General features: G+C 40.5%; 1 long non-coding RNA gene across 3 annotated transcripts in view; it reads left to right on the plus strand.

Annotated features, from left to right (window-relative positions):
- LOC131188213 (uncharacterized) overlaps nt 1–17,980 on the plus strand; it is a 38,346-nt gene that overhangs the window by 11,163 nt on the left and 9,203 nt on the right. Inside the window, exon 4 of one of the 3 annotated variants that reach the window (XR_009152736.1) lies at nt 15,979–16,499. The exons of 1 other annotated variant lie outside the window; for it this stretch is intronic. This is a non-coding gene — a long non-coding RNA (uncharacterized LOC131188213). Of the gene's footprint in view, nt 1–10,535; nt 12,209–15,978; nt 16,500–17,980 lie in introns of those variants that run through there. One more of the 3 variants, XR_009152737.1, reaches the window with a different exon arrangement.

Below are 17,980 nucleotides of genomic sequence, written 5' to 3' on the forward strand. Positions count from 1 at the left end.
TGAGTCAACCTGGAGCTGCTTGGGATTGAACTCCAGACAGTGGGCAGAATTTACCTGTAATACTGCATTCTAACCATTGTGAGCGCCGGAAACCAGAAGAGCAGTTCCCCAGCGCATGTGTGCATGCTGGGAAGCTGAGCTTCTGGTTTCTGGTGCGCATTGCGAGCACAAAGATGCACACGTGGATGCATGAAGATATACGTTGGAAACTGGAAGAGCAACAGGCGACAGCTGGCATATCCAGAGATACGGCTCTGCATGCCACTTCCAGCATGCGTGCCGTAGGTTCGCCATCACAGATATAGGATTTCCTGTTTGAGCAGGGGGTTTGACAAGAAGATCTCCAAGGTCTCTTCCTACTCTGTTATTCTATGTTCTAAGTATGAAGTAATAAGAAAGACAGAGTTCTGTCTAATGTCAAGAAAGCATGAGACCAAGAACTGTCATTCCTCTGTTCCCATCATGGAGTCCCAAAGTTTGGGACCCTTCCTGAAGCATCCAGTCCTAAACTGGACTGAATCCAATCCAGAGTAGCTAAACAACCAAGGAGAGGACAAATTAGAATCCATCAGCACCAAAGACCATGAGGGGTGTTGAGGATTTAAAAGGACTATCTGACAGAGGGACTTTTATCCTCCAGCCCCAAATTTATGTCTTGACCTTTCGAAAGGATTTTTAGCATTTTCTTGCTTTTTTTAATTTCTTCCTGCTGTGACCTTTCCCTGACCAGGCTGAAGCCTTGTCTGACCCTCAATACATTTACAATCTATCTGCATCTAGATGAATTCTTATGCTAATAACATGCATTCGGTGGTGGTTTTCAAAATGTTTTACTACTGGTTCTGTGGGGTGTGGCTTGGTGGGCGTGGCAGGGAAGAATACTGTAAAATCTCCATTCCCTCCCCACTCCAGGGGAAGGATACTGCAAAATCCCCATTTCCTCCCAATCAGCTGGGACTTGGAGGCAGAGACTAGATGGAGGCGGAGCCAGTCAGAGGTGGAATTTACCGGTTCTCCGAACGACTCAAAATTTCCACTACCAGTTCTCCAGAACTGTTCAGAACCTGCTGAAACCCACCTCTGCATGCATTGCCTATTTCTTATGAGTCACATGATTATCCTGTAAACCAAAGGTCCCCAACCTCTGGGCCTTGGCCAACTACTGGGCTGTGAGCCATTCGGAACCAGGCCACAGAAGTGGTGGGAGAGCGTGTGTGTGCCTACTGCTCGCACAAATGGAGCTGCATGTGTGCTTGGGGGCCACTGGTGCAGAACCATCCCCTCCCCGCCAGTCTGTAAAGCCGGAAAGGTTGGGAAACCTTGCTGCAAACCTTGCAAATATGTTTCAGTCATCCAAGAAAAAAGTGCTTAAAAATATCATTTTCTTGTGCTTCGCCATCTAAAATTGCATCAGAATACTGGGTGGGAGGGGGAAACTATTTGCTCTTTTCTAAATGTGTTCTTTTCATGAGTGTATTTACTGGATGGGGGGGATTCACCCAGTGATGGAATTCAATTTTTTTTACTACCGGTTCTGTGGGTGTGGCTTGGTGGGCGTGGCAGGGGAAGGATACTGCAAAATCTCCATTCCCACCCCATCTTGGGCCAGTCAGAGGTGGTATTTTCTGGTTCTCTAAACTACTCAAAATTTCCGCTACCGGTTCTCCAGAACCGGTCAGAACCTGCTGAATAGCACCCCTGTATTCACCCCATCCACCCCAATAACAATGGTCTTTCAGAAAAGTAGGTTTATTCCAGTGGTGAAATCTGAATATTTTTACTACCAGTTCTGTGGGTGTGGCTTGGTGGACATGATTTGGTGGGCATGACAGGGGAAGGATACTGCAAAATCTCCATTCCCACCCCACTCTGGGGCCAGCCAGAGGTGGTATTTGCCGATTCTCTGAACTACTCAAAATTTCCACTGCTGGTTCTCCAGAACCTGTCAGAACCTGCCAGATTTCACCCCTAGTGTATTCTCTTGGATTGACATTTTTCCAGTCTCCATATATCAACCAGCCCTAAACTGTCCATCAAACCATTAGTAATTTGCTTTGAGTGATTTTAATATTTTTCTCCCAAATTTTATCCTGTTGTGAGAAGATTAGTGCATTCCAATTTCCCATCAAACACCAATTTTCATAAGAGAAATTTATTAATCTTTGACTTACAAACGTTTGTTTGGGCACTGTTCGAACTTACAATGCCAAGGAAAAGAGGGACTTGCAACTGGTTGGTGCACTTATAACCATTGCAGCATCCCCATGGTCACATGGTTAAAATTTGGGTGCTTGTATTTATTACAGCAATTGACATATATTTACAATTTACACCAGGGCTCAGGAATTCTGGGAATTGAAGTCCACAGATTGTAAAGGGGCCATAATTGCCCAGCCCTGCTTTGGATTGTCTATCTGGAGCAAGATAAATTATTTTTTCTCAGTTTAAGTACTGTTTTTTTTAAAGCACAAAGTGTACATTGGACATACAGGAAGCAAGACTAGTTTAACCAGACAGAATCCAGGTTTGAATGAATATAATCCGTTTCTAGCCTTCCCTTGCAAATGGCCTTTTTTTGTGATCATGACGGATAATGAGTTTAATGAAGTGTATGACTAATGCTTGGTCTAATGAAGGCTATATTGTCCATCTGAATGCACAGGTGTAGTGGGGAGGGGAATATGAGCATGCTTGGGTGGACTGAAACAATGAGGTGCCAGAGACCAGGGGAAAATCAAAGTATGACTGATAGATAAAAGAGTTGCCTTGGTGAGATGAGCAGCCTAGAAATTTAATAAAACAAACCAACAAACAAATGTACCAAGAGTCAGGGCATGAACAGTGAAAGATAGCTAGATTTCTCTCCAAACTGTCTTTTATATATAAAGTCATGGTGGCGCAGTGGTTAGAATGCAGTATTGCAAGCTAATTCTGCCAACTGCCAGCAGTTCGATCCTGACCGGCTCAAGGTTGTTGGGGGAAATATGCTGACTCTGTAAACCGGTTATAGTAGGCTGTGGAGCAGTATATAAGTCTATTATATTAAGGTGGCCAACTTTTTTATAATGAGGAGGACACAAATAAATTGAGAAAAAAAATATCGTAAATAAAAGAAATATTTGGAAATTATTAAATAGATAATGAATTAATAAAATGTGAATTATTGTGCTCACCTGTGTATGATTGAATATTCACTGAGAAAGAAGTGAGTCTAATGCGTGCGTGTGTGCCGTGTCATGTTTTGGTAAGAAATAAACAAAGCCACTTGCTTGTGGCGTACTCTTGCGTGCGGCACACGCTCTCAAAACAATTCTCCTGTGTGGAGCACATGCGTCTCATAATCGTGTCTCGCCGCACTGTACCGAGCCTTGATGAATCGTCATGTCAAATACAAATAAATCACATCACATGCAACGTCCCCCGCGCATGCGCCCCACCACACATATGTCCACGCATCGTCTGCCCATGCGCCCTGGCCCCCCGTACCCTGTTTTGGCTTCCAGATTGGTACAGGAGGCTTTCCAGGCCCAAAAGGGGGCCTGGGGCATGCTCAAGTCTCCCCCAGCACCCTATTTTGGGCCCGGAAACCCTCCTGCACCCCCATGCATGCATCCCACCCCCCATACATGTTCTCACGCATCCCCCACATGCGACTCGTGCCCCACGCATGCATAACAGAGACCTGAAGACCAGCTGACTGGCAGGAGGCGTGCATACATGGTAGAGTTGGCTGTGGCGACAGCTGGCGTGCCTGCAGAGTGGCACTCTGTGTGCCACCTGTGGGACGCATGCCATAGGTTCGCCATCACGGTCTTAGATCCTACATTGGGGAAAGGCTGCTCTTTCCAGCAGGCCGGAAAGAGTTAAAGCAGGCTTAAAAAAATGGCAGGAAATTGCAGAAGACTGAAAAAGTGGAGAAAAGAAGGGGTGGGAGTGAATTGGTTGGAAGACTCCTCTGGACAAAGCAGATTGTGAGCTACAACAATTGCTTCTTATTTTTTTTTATTTTTATTTATTTATTTATTTATTTATTTATTTATTTATTTATTTATTTATTTATTTATTTTGTCACACAGTATGTATAAGCATAAGCATGAAATAAGTAAACAATATATAAGCATATATATAAGCATGAGTATGTAATAACTATATTAATTGGATATAACAAAAGGAAACAATAGGACAGAAATGGTAGGCACGCTTGTGCTCTTATGCACACCCCTTACAGACCTCTTAGGGATGGGGTGAGGTCAATAGTAGACAGTTTTTGGTTGAAGGTTTGGGGATTTTGGGAAGAGACCACAGAGTCAGGTAGTGTATTCCAAGTATTAACAACTCTGTTACTGAAGTCTTATTTTCTGCAATCAAGATTGGAGCGGTTAACATTAAGCTTAAATCTATTGTGTGCTCGTGTATTGTTGCAATTGAAGCTGAAGTAGTCTTTGACAGGAAGGACATTGTAATAGATGATTAAACTCAGATCATGACAAAGGCGGCGTAGTTCTAAATTTTCTAAATCCAGGATTTCAAGTCTGGTGGCATAAGGTATTTTGTTGTATTCAGAGGAGTGGAGAACTCTTTTTGTAAAATATTTCTGGATGCGTTCAATTGTACTGATGTCAGAAATGTGGTATGGGTTCCAGACAGTCGAGCTGTATTCAAGAATTGGTCTAGCAAATGTTTTATATGCTCTGGTTAGTAGTGTAGTGTATTTGGAAAAGAAGCTACACAAGATTAGGTTTACAACTCTTAAAGCCTTTTTTGTGATGTAGTTTCCTCTTTAGACTTAAAGAGAAGTTCTTGCAGCCTTGGAGTTCATGAACAATTAATTTAGGTCAGTCACAATTTCTACATCAGGCTGCAAAAGTAAATTTTAAAAAAAGTTGGACAGTTTTCTTGGGAAACCAGGACCTAACAAAATAATATCATCTCAAGAGGGTATGAAAAGAGATTTTGGATAAAGTAAAAAATAAAATGAAACTCTTTTTAAAGGGGGTAAAGATTCTGAAAAAAAGAATTAGGCAAATTTGGGTTGTGAAATAATAAAATAAATACAAATGCAGGATTGTATATCCGCTTTGTGAATTTAATCCAAGAATGCATTCAGAACTTTTTTCAGAATGTATTCTCACAGGAAGGAAAATTGGATCACCACCACCACCACAACTACAGTAATACTGAAATATATTGTGTTACATTGTCTTATGTAATATATAGATTTTTCACCCCCTCTCTAGCCTTTCTCTATATTGAATTAGCTTGAATGCATTGCTAGGGAAGAACAGAATACAAAATTGAGAAGGAAAGCTAACAATGTACAGAGAGTCCTTCACTTACAACTATTCATTTAGTGACCCTTTTAAATTGCAACTGCACTGAAAAAAGTAACTTATGGCCATTTTTGACACTTTTGAATAGAATAGAATTTTATTGGCCAAGTGTGATTGGACACACAAGGAATTTGTCTTCGTACATATGCCCTCAGTGTACATAAAAGAAAAGATACCTTCATCAAGGTACAACACTTACAACACTTAATGATGGTCATAGAGTACAAATTTAACACTTAATGATACAACACTTAATGATAGTCATAGGCTACAAACAAGCAATCAGGAAACAATCAGTATCAATATAAATCATAAGGATACCAGCAACAAAGTTACAGTCATACAGTCATAAGTGGAAGGAAATGGGTGATGGAAACGATGAGAAGATTAATAGTGCAGATTTAGTAAATAGTTTGACAGTGTTGAGGGAATTATTTGTTTAGCAGAGTGATGGCATTCGGGAACAAACTGTTCTTGTGTCTAGTTGTTCAGGTGTGTAGTGCGCTATAGCGTCGTTTTGAGGGTAGGAGTTGAAACAGTTTATGTCCAGGATGTGAGGGATCTGTAAATATTTTCATGGCCCTCTTCTTGATTCATGCAGTATACAGGTCCTCAATGGAAGGCAGGTTGGTATGTTGGATAACCATCTGACTAATGTTGGATAACCATCTGACTGAGATGGTGTAGGGTTTCCTGCCTGGGCAGGGGGTTGGACTAGAAGGCCTCCAAGGTCCCTTCCAACTCTGTTGTTATGATAGCAATTGTTTTTTCTGCAGTTCTAATTATTCTCTGAAGTCTGTGTCTGTCTTGTTGGGTTGCAGAACCAAACCAGTTACGACAGTTGCATCATCCCTATGGCCAGGTGATTTGTAGGCAGATGCTTGACAACCAACATTTATGACAGTTGCAGTGTCCTGGGGTCATATGATCTCCTTTTGTGACCTTCCGACAAGCAAAGACAATGGAGAAGCCAGATTCTTTTAACAACCATGTTACTTATTTAACAACTTATTTAAACAACAAAGATGATTAGGGGACTGGAGGGTAAAACATATGAAGAACGGTTGTAGGAACTGGGTATGTTTACTTTAATGAAAAGAAGGACTAGGGGAGACATGATAGCAGTGTTCCAATATCTCAGGGGTTGCCACAAAGCACCTGAAAGCAGGACGAGGAGCAATGGATGGAAACTAATCAAGGAGAGAAGCAACCTAGCACTAAGGAGAAATTTCCTGACAGAACAATTAATCAGTGGAACAACTTGCCTCCAGAAGTTGTAAATGCTTCAACATTGGAAGTTTTTAAGAAGATGTTGGATAACCATTTGTCTGAAGTGGTGTAGGGTTTCCTGCCTAAGCAGGGGGTTGGACTAGAAGATTAGAAGTGGTTAAAATAGGCAGTGCCCTATCAAATCCTGCTCTTGTTAATAGTGGTGTCCCCCAAGGCAGCATTCTAGGACATACACTCTTCATATTATACATTAACGGCCTCTGTGACTATACTGTGTTCTCTTCGCCGATTACGTTAAACTATTTAACACTACCAACAATGCTGCTGCCCTTCAAAAAGACCTTGACTTTGTGTCAGAATGGTCAAAAATTTGGCAACTCCAAATCTCAACCAGCAAATGCTCTGTCTTACACATTGGAAAAAAGAATCAGAACACTAAATACAAGCTTGATGGACATGACCTTGTAGATGACCCTCACTCTGTCAAAGATCTTGGAGTTCTTGTATCAAATGATCTAAGTGCCAAAGCTCACTGCAACTACATCACCAAAAAGGCATTACGAGTTGTAAACCTAATCTTGCGTAGCTTCTTCTCCGGAAAGATTACACTATTAACCAGAGCATACAAAACATTTGCTAGACCAATTGTTGATTACAGCTCATCTGTCTGGAACCCACACTGCATTTCGAACATTAATACAATTAAGCGTGTCCAGAAATATTTTACAAGAAGAGTCCTCCACTCCTCCGGTAGCAACAAAATACCTTATGTCACCAGATAATGAAATTCTGGATTTAGAAAATTTAGAACTACGCCGCCTTTGGCATGACCTGAGCATAACTCATAAAATCATCTGCTACAATGTCCTTCCTATCGAAGACTACTTCAGCTTCAACCACAACAATACACAAGCACACAATAAATTCAAACTTAAAGTGAACCGCTCCAATTTTGATTGTAGAAAATATGACTTCAGTTGTTAATGCCTGGAATGTACTACCCGACTCCATGGTCTCATCCCAAAATCCTCAAAACTTTAACCTAAGACTGTTTACTGTTGACCTCACCCCATTCCTAAGATGTCTGTAAGGGGCGTGCATAAGAGCACCAGTGTGCCTACTGTTCCTGTCCTAATGTTCCCTTTGGTAGTATTCATTTTGTGTAGTTATTTCATGCTTATACTTATATATATTGTTGTGTTTGACAAAATAAATAAATAAATAAAAATAAATAAGACCTTCCAACTCTGTTATTCTATTCTATTCTATTCTATTCTATTCTATTCTATTCTATTCTATTCTATTCTATTCTATTCTATTCTATTCTATTCTCTGCAGTGATTACTTAACAACTGTGGCAAGAAAAGTTGTAAAATGGGGCAAAACTCACTTAACAAATTTCTCACTTAGCAACATAAATTTTGGGCTTAATTCTGGTCGTAAATCGAGGACTACAGGTATATATACTCTATGAAGAATTTTCAGGCTCCAAATTGTGGGAAAGTAGAATATGCTATAATAAAAAAAGGTTAAATTCTTACAAAATTGCATTCACAATAGGAACAATGCAAGTGATTGTTAATTCAACAAATTCCATATTGATGGGTTTTTATTTTGCCTAAAAAGGCCCACCCTTTTCTAAATTGTGTGCAGCAGGTTAAGGAACAGTTTTGCTAGTGAAGTAATTAATTTCAAAAGGATTACAGGGAATACTTTTCATTGTTAGCTTAACACTGTTTTTTTAAGCAAACAGCACCAGAAAGAATGTGTTAATAAGAGTTGCATTGATTCAAAGACAGATAAGGAAGCTTTTGTCTTGATTTCATAAGGATGGAAATACTTTTAATCAAAGTGGAAAATATTTTTTTTGAGCAAGTTTCTTTTTATTTTAGTGTTAGTGAAGGGGGCACGTATCTTTTGTTACTAAGATGAACCAGTTTATGTTGCCATTTATTTATCCTTAGTCCAATTGTATTTATGTATTAATAAACTGCTTGTTAGTTCAGCTATTAAAGTATTATTATTTAGCACATTATTTAGCCCATAGAAATAATGAAGAAATAGTCAGGGGTCTGGCATCAACTTGCATGGAGTTAACTGTTTTGTTAGGCAGAGATAACAACACTTGGAGATAAACCATCTGTTTTCCTGCTCAGGAATACCTGGTTCCTAGGGTGATCGATGAGACCCTTGCACCAAGTTGGTTAGGAAAGTTTTTACTGATAAGATTGATGAGACAGATGTCTTGACCTACCCTCTAACCTATCCTGTAACCTTTAGATGAACTCAATTACTATGCCCAGTGAAAATGTATGTATGCTGTTGTTAATAGAATAACAGAGTTGTAAGGGACTTGGAGGTCTTCTAGTCCAACCCCCAGCTCAAGTAGGAAACCCTATACCATTTCAGACAAATTGTTGTCCAACCTTTTCTTAAAAACCTCTGGTATTGGAGCACCCACAATTTCTGGATGCAAGTTGTTCCTCTGATTAATTGTTCTAACTGTCAGGAAATTTCTCCTTAGTTCTAAGTTGTTTCTCCTTGATTAGTTTCCATCCATTGCTCCTTGTCCTGCTCTCAGGTGCTTTGGAGAATAGGTTGACCCTTTCTTCTTTGTGGCAGCCCCTGAGATATTGGAGCACTGCTATCATATCATCCCTAGTCCTTCTTTTCATTAAACTAAACATTCCTTAATGATCCTTATGATTCTGTTGAATCATTGTTCTGCTGAATCTTATGAACAGATTCATACCGTCTGTTCTTATGATTCTAGACATACCTTAATGATTCTGTTCTTAATGACTGATTAATAACGTTGTGTGTCACCATGATTGGCTCACAGCAATGTATGTTTTTCAAACTTGTATAAAAATCCAGACTATCTGGGGAACCATCTGTGAGAAACCATCTGCATTCATCACTCAGAGATTTGACAGAGTCATAAAGTGAAGCTTTCCTACAAGCTAATGTGGTTAAACCACCCATTCTTAGAGTTGCAGGTGTTTCCTGTTACTTAACCTTTGCTCTTTTCACTGGTCCTGGTCATGTACATGTTCCTAAAGAGTGTCAGACATGCTTGGTGCAAAAACAACACTTTACTATTTTCCACATGTCTCACCCCAATGGAATTGGCTCACCCCACCTGCCGCTGGCAGAAGGGGCATGCCTTGAGCCCTGTCAGTCAAAGGATTCTGGCTGGCAGGGTCCAGGAGAAGAGCCTTTTCTGCCATGGCTTCTGCCCTTTGGAACATTGTGCCCAGTGGTGGGATTCCAAATCTTTTCCTATCGGTTCTATGAAAGCGCGCTTCGTGTGCGCACACGCTCTTTGCCTGTATGTGCAGCACTCAAAGATGCTCTCAGTGTCAGCACTGGTGAGCTGAGCTGTTGTTTAGCTCAACTGAGGCGCAGCAATCCACTCTGCCACGCGAATCAGCTGAGCTAAAAAACAAGGGAATATAGAACAGGAAATGGTGGGGGCGGGAAGGCAGGGCCAGCCAGAGGTAGTGTTTGCCAGTTCTCTGAACTACTTAAAATTTACATAACACAACATAATAACAGAGTTGGAAGGGACCTTGGAGGTCTTCTAGTCCAACCCCCTGCCCAGGCAGGAAACCCTAAACCATTTCAGACAAATGGCTATCCAACATTTTTTAAAAAATTTCCAGTGTTGGTGCATTCACAACTTCTGCAGACAAGTTGTTCCACTTATTGATTGTTCTAACTTAGTTCTAAGTTGCTTCTCTCCTTGATTAGTTTCCACCCATTGTTTCTTGTTCTACCCTCAGGTGCTTTGGAGAATAGTTTGACTCCCTCTTCTTTGTGGCAACCCCTGAGATATTGGAACACTGCTATCATGTCTCCCCTAGTACTTCTTTTAATTAAACTAGACATACCAAGTTCCTGCAACTGTTCTTCATATGTTTTAGCCTCCAGTCCCCTAATCATCTTTGTTGCTCTTCTCTGCACTCTTTTTAGAGTCTCAACATCTTTTTTACATCGTGGCGACCAAAACTGAATGCAATATTCCAAGTGTGGCCTTACCAACGCATTATAAAGTGGTACTAACACTTCACGTGATTTTGATTCTATCCCTCTGTTTATGCAGCCCAGAACTGTGTTGGCTTTTTTGGCAGCTGCTGCACACTGCTGGCTCATATCTAAATGGGTGTCCACTAGGACTCCAAGATCCCTCTCACAGTTACTACTATTGAGCAAGGTACCACATATACTGTACCTGTGCATTTTGGTTTTTTTGCCTAAATTTACCTAAATTTCCGCTACCGGTTTGCCAGAACCAGTCCGAACCGTCTGAATACCACCTCCGATTGTGCCCCACTGAGGTGAGTTCCCCACCCACTCTTCTGATCTTCCATAAGGGCCTGAAAAACTGAGCCTGCCAATTGCCCAGGCCCACAACTGCAGTTCATCACTCTGGAGGTGGACTGTCGGTTTATTCCATCTCTCCCCTTGTGCATCTTGCTGCCTTCCTCCCCATCTTTTAATTGTAAACTATTGTTATTTTTATTTATTGAGTAATGTTTTATTGGCTTTGAACATTTGTAAGCCACGTAGAGCAGAGGCCTACACCATCTCTGGGCCATAGCCCACTAGTGGGCCATGACCTGTTTGCAACTGGGCCTCAGAAACAGAGGGCGAGCAGGTGCACGGGTGCATGCATTCCCACGTGCACAAGTGAGCACGTGCACACATGCTCCATTTATGTGAGCGGCAGGCGTGCGTGCATGCTGCTTGTGCAAATGGAGCTGCGCGAGCAGACACGTGTTTGCCAGCCTATCTCCTCTTCCCAGCGGTCCGCAAAGCCAGAAAGGTTGGGAAACTCTCACCTAGATTCAACTCGACAGGAGATGGGCAGCATACAAGTCTAATAAACAAACAAAAATAATAATAAAAAGGGGCCCTCATTCCAAATAGAGTGTTCCCATTTGGAATTTGCTTCTGGGTAATCCTTTTAAAAGGTAAAAGTTCCCCTCGCACATGACGTGCTAGTCGTTCCCGACTCTAGGGGAGTAGTGCTCATCTCCGTTTCAAAGCCGAAGAGCCAGCGCTGTCCGAAGACGTCTCCATGGTCATGTGGCCGGCATGACTCAACGCCAAAGGCACACAGAACGCTGTTACCTTCCCACCAAAGGTGGTCCCTATTTTTTCTACTTGCATTTTTTACGTGCTTTCAAAACTGCTAGGTTGCCATATATGGTGGACTTGTAAAAAAGTTAAAGTATTTTGGATTAAAGTATGGTGGATTATGCAGAATATTTTGAAAAAGAAGATTAAGTTTACTCCGCAGTTCTTTTTACTAGGAATAATTATGGACTGTACAGTTATAGAGACTAAATTGATTTTGAACTTAATAACAGCCGCAAGACTTTTGATTGCTCAATATTGGAAGAAAGAAGAATTACCTACAATTGAAGAATGGACACTTAAAGTATCAAATCTGGCAGAAATGGCAAAAATCTCTGCTTATTTGAAAGACTATACACAAGAAAAATATATTTTAGAATGGAAAATGTGGATTGATTATATTCAGAATAAGTATCAGATAAAAAAATATCGAATAGCATATGAGTAAATTTAGGAAATATTTTGTATTAGATATATTTCTGAAGGAGAGGGGAATTGAGAGTGTGATTAAGTGTGGAGACTAGAGATTATAATTTAGGAATTATTTTAGATTATGATTGTTAGTTTTGATACCCTGCATTTTGTTCTGGGAAGTCGGGGTGGGGGCGGGGGTATGGGGAGGGAATTGGGGGTTGAGGCTAGAGATGGAGTGATGGTGAATGTACAGGGATTATTGAAGATGTATAAATATAATTAATGTAGGGTCGGGTCTGCCCAGTTACCATTTTAGAACGGTGGGGAGGGAGAAAAGAGAGAGTAGGAGGTAGGAAAGAGGAGAAGAGGAAGGAAGAGGGGTAGAAGAGGGAGAAGGAAGGTGTAGGGTGGAGGGAGGAGAGGATGTAGATAAGAGAAGGAGAAGAAGGTTTGGATAGTAAAAGAAGGTAGAAGAGGGGAGTGTTAAAAAGGGGGGTGGTGACTGGGCAGGCCCGACTAAATGTATATAACTGTACATTGAATGAATTGTTTGACATGATTGTAAAAATAAAACTTTTTTACACACAAAAAAAAACTGCTAGGTTGGCAGAAGCTGGGACAAGTAACGGGAGCTCACCCTATTACGCGGCAGCACTAGGGATTCGAACTGTCAAACTGCCGACCTTTTGATCGACAAGTTCAGCATCCTAGCCCCTGAGCCACCGCGTCCCTGATAATCCTTTTATTGGCAAATAAAAGTTCTTCCCCCCGCCCCTTTCCACCTATCAGATGTAGTTCATTGGGCTTGCACTCCAGATAAAAGAACCCAAGCTTTCTGTGACTTTTGGACAGGGAGAAAATATTTTTATTATCCTTTACACTAATAAAGCAAGGACATTTAGTGCTTTAGTTCTTTGAAAAAAGAACTGAATACATTTAAAAGGAAATATATGAGCTGGAATAAAATGAGAACTCATTGTGAGAACTAGCACAAATAGAGACTAAATTGAATTTTTTTTTTCAGGATTTGCTCCAGGTTACATCCTTGCTTTTATGTCAAGATGCATACATTGAACTCAAAGGTTGAGTGTGACTCTATGCTCTCCCTCGGTGCATGTGAGAGAGCCATTTTCTGTGTGTATATTTGATTTTCATCCATTTGCCCAAATGAAGTCAGAGACACTGAAACAAACTTGTATCAGTGTATATATATATATATATATATACATTGTATGTGTGTGTGAGAGAGAGACAGTTAGAAATACAGGAACATCATGAGGTAAAACAAACCGTATAAACAGAAGAAAAAAAAGGGGGGGGGAAGGAGAACTCCCCCTTTATACTTAGAGCAACCAATCAGAGTGCAGATTGCCTCATGCACCAGTCAGCACTCTCCAACCAATCAGCTGCAACTGTGTGCTCTGGCCCACTGCACGCTTGACTGTTCCAACTACAATACTAAACTTAATATCCTAACATGGATAGAATAAAACAATGGGAATTTTGAGAGCAGTATAATGTATTAATGCAATAAAATAGCAGAGAATTGGCATTACTTTCATGTCCTGATTGGATTACACTAGGGATTCCCAACCTTTCCTATACCCCGCACACCTAGAATGCTTCTGATATATTCTTGCACTCCTTAAAAAATAAATAATTCTATGCATATATATAAGGTAAAGGTAAAGGTTCCCCTCGCACTTACGTGCTAGTCGTTGCCGATTCTAGGGGGCGGTGCTCATCTCTGTTTCAAAGCCAAAGAGCCAGCGCTGTCCGAAGACGTCTCCGTGGTCATGTGGCCGGCATGACTCAACGCCAAAGGCGCATGGAATGCTGTTACCTTCCCACCAAAGGAGGTCCCTATTTTTTTTTACTTGCATTTTTATGTGCTTTGGAACCTGCTAGGTTGGCAGAAGCTGGGACTAGTAACGGGAGCTCACGCCGTTACATGGCAGCACTAGGGATTTGAACTTCTGAACTGCCGACCTTTTGATCGACAAGCTCAGCTGTCTTAGCCCCTGAGCCACCGCGTCCCTTCATGCATATATATATATATGCATATAATTATACATATACAGTATAATTTTGAAACTTCTAAACCCAAGTTTTTGCATCCCCAGGAATATTGTCTCACCCCCCCAGGGGGTGTGAGCACTCCCGTTTGGGAACCCCTAGATTAGACATTCGAAAGCCAGATAATTATTTATCAAGAATGCTGTAGGAGTATTAGTTTTCTGCATCAATAAAGGGACTTTGAAAGTGATACTTCTCCCATAAAAACAAAATAGAACCCCTATGTTCAGGAACAGCTTACCCACAAGATCATGCGGCCACAATTGGAAGACCATGACTTTACACCTTTGAGTCTTAGCTAAGATCCAACACTTTGAATTGAGCCTGGAAGGAAATGCATCAATCTCCCCAGTCTTTCAAGTTGTATTTCAGCTTGCAAAATTCTTTCGGTTGCTCAATCTGGGAGTTCTGGCTACTAAGAAAAACCTTGTAACAGTACAGGAAGAGACAGAGATAGTGGAAGCAATTATTCAGATAAATACTGATAAGTGGACTCTCTTTTACTCATTTGTTTGAGCAGAAGCCGGACAGCTATCATCTGTACACTTTAATTAGGATTCTTGTACTGAATAGGGTTTGAATTTAATTGGCTTCCTCCAATTCTATGATTCCACAGGCAGTGCAAAGTTGGGATGTGTAGTAAGTTAACACTCACCCTTCTCCTAGAAAAATGAAATATTCTAGGAAATATTAAATAGGCAGAATATTTCCCCTAAAAGAGAAATAGAAATCTTAAGGGACACAGAAACTCAGCCCCAGCAGATATTTTGGTGTCATCTTATTTACAAGATAAAAGATCTTCAGCTCCAGACTGATAGGATTAGCCTCACTCAAGATCCAAACCAGGACAAAGCCATTAAGCCATGATAGGAATTACCCAAAGCCCCTTCATTACATCGCCCAGTAAGATTCAACCAAGCCTGGGACTCAAGACAACCTACAAAGTTACCCCTGCATGGCCCCATGGGAGTCTGACAACCAATCAGAATATATTTCTTTCACAGGAACAGGAAGGAAGTTCAAAACCCAAGAGAGGGTATAAATCTCTCTCTCTCACACACACACCCATGTGCTCGATTGCCCAGGACCTCAAACCATACAGTCCTGTCCACCATGAAACCATCTTTCCAATCGGCCTCCATATTTCCAGTGTCTTTCTTCCCACTTGGAACTGAACCCAGATGGGCATTTCTTCCAACAGAAGAAAGAAGGCCTTGGAGTTAGTAGAAATACCAAGACTGTTTTAATTAAAGAGAAGTTATCTCATTTTATTTCTGCTTGGAAACCATTTCTGGACATTTTGCTTGAAACTGAAAACAAAAATTTTTTTTTGTTTTTAGGTTTTGTGGATTAGCCTGATTTTGTTATTACAGAAATGGCTTGAAATGTCGTGAAATGTAAAGCAAAAAGTTGAGGTTGTATTTTTTTTTCTTGCAGTGAAAAAAGTCAGATGTCACAATTTTCCCCCACTCTTTGTACTTTCCCCCTAGTTTTCTAACTTTTACTGTATTTTTATTTTAAAATGACACTATTTTAATTATAATGAAAATAAAATAAAAATAAAAAAGGAAGGAGCAGGGGACCATCTATCACTTCTGAATGAGGAATAGTGACCAACCCAACAATGCCACCAAAAATAACAGGCACAAAGAAGTTTCTTTTGTTGAAAATGATCAGTCAACTCCACCCTTCTTCATTCTTGAGCAGGGTAACTATTCCTGTATCATTTCACTATGAATTGTGATTTACATTATTAACTTTCCACTATGGGTTGTTTATATTTTAGTAGCTGCCTTGAGCCCTTCCCAGAAGAGAATAGTACAATGATGTGGAAGAAAACAGATTGTCACTCTCAAAATTCAAATGGCGAGCAAAGAAAAGATTTATTTGAGGGGTTGAAGAAAGAGATGCATTGTGAGCTCTGCAAAGAACGTATGCAGTCAGCAGATTTCATATACCCTTTAAAGTCAGTCAGATGTGTGGCCTTCAACTCCCAGCATTCAACAGGTTTTATCCAGCCTTCAGAGTCAACATTTGCAATCAGCAAATTCATATAGCCTTGAAAGTGACAACATTGGCAAAGCGGTCTACTGAACAAGGATATTTTGTGGCTGACTTCTTCCTTAAAACCCAAGTCAATATCTTGCTTTGTAGCTGTCCAGTCTTTTACAACAGGCTCTACCAGGAATATTTCTTGCCTTACTGACTTTGACACTCTGTGCTCATTGGATCAAGGAAAGCTGCAAATTCATTTCCTGAAACAAGCAAAAACAGCTGTGGCATTGCAATTTTACTTCTACAGTACCATAGGAAGAGAGCAAAATAAATAAAACCGGATATCTTAATGGCCTTGGCTAAGTCACTGCTGAAAACAAGAAATTTTGTGGATTAGCCTGAGTTTGTTATTACAGAAATGGCTTGAAATGTCGTGAAATGTAAAGCAAAAAGTTGAGGTTTTGTTTTTTTTTTCTTGCAGTGAAAAAAGTCAGATGTCACAATTTTCCCCCACTCTTTGTACTTTCCCCCTAGTTTTCTAACTTTTGCTTTTACTGTATTTTTATTTTAAAATGACACTATTTTAATTACCGTATATACTCGAATATAAGCCGATCCGAGTATAAGCCGAGGTCCCCAATTTTACCCTAAAAACTGGGGTAAACTGGGGACTCGAGTATAAGCCGAGGGTGGGAAATGAGGCACCTACCGGTTGGGGAAACCCTCCCTCCCTCAGCTGAGTCTCACTGCACCGGCAGGGCTTCAGTCCGTAAAATGTGAAAAAAGGAAAAAACTTGAGTATAAGCCGAGGGCTTAAAAAAACAAACTGAGTATAAGCCGAGGGCTTAAAAAAACAAACTGAGTATAAGTCAGTATAAGGACGTTTTTCAGCACAAAAAATGTGCTGAAAAACTCGGCTTATACTCGAGTATATACGGTATAATGAAAATAAAATAAAAATAAAAAAGGAAGGAGCAGGGGACCATCTATCACTTCTGAATGAGGAATAGTGACCAACCCAACAATGCCACCAAAAATAACAGGCACAAAGAAGTTTCTTTTGTTGAAAATGATCAGTCAACTCCACCCTTCTTCATTCTTGAGCAGGGTAACTATTCCTGTATCATTTCACTATGAATTGTGATTTACATTATTAACTTTCCACTATGGGTTGTTTATATTTTAGTAGCTGCCTTGAGCCCTTCCCAGAAGAGAATAGTACAATGATGTGGAAGAAAACAGATTGTCACTCTCAAAATTCAAGTGGCGAGCAAAGAAAAGATTTATTTGAGGGGTTGAAGAAAGAGATGCATTGTGAGCTCTGCAAAGAACGTATGCAGTCAGCAGATTTCATATACCCTTTAAAGTCAGTCAGATGTGTGGCCTTCAACTCCCAGCATTCAACAGGTTTTATCCAGCCTTCAGAGTCAACATTTGCAATCAGCAAATTCATATAGCCTTGAAAGTGACAACATTGGCAAAGCGGTCTACTGAACAAGGATATTTTGTGGCTGACTTCTTCCTTAAAACCCAAGTCAATATCTTGCTTTGTAGCTGTCCAGTCTTTTACAACAGGCTCTACCAGGAATATTTCTTGCCTTACTGACTTTGACACTCTGTGCTCATTGGATCAAGGAAAGCTGCAAATTCATTTCCTGAAACAAGCAAAAACAGCTGTGGCATTGCAATTTTACTTCTACAGTACCATAGGAAGAGAGCAAAATAAATAAAACCGGATATCTTAATGGCCTTGGCTAAGTCACTGCTGAAAACAAGGAATAAGATAAGAGGAA

The sequence above is a fragment of the Ahaetulla prasina genome, chromosome 1 (assembly GCF_028640845.1).
Source record: "Ahaetulla prasina isolate Xishuangbanna chromosome 1, ASM2864084v1, whole genome shotgun sequence".
NCBI lineage: Eukaryota > Metazoa > Chordata > Lepidosauria > Squamata > Colubridae > Ahaetulla > Ahaetulla prasina.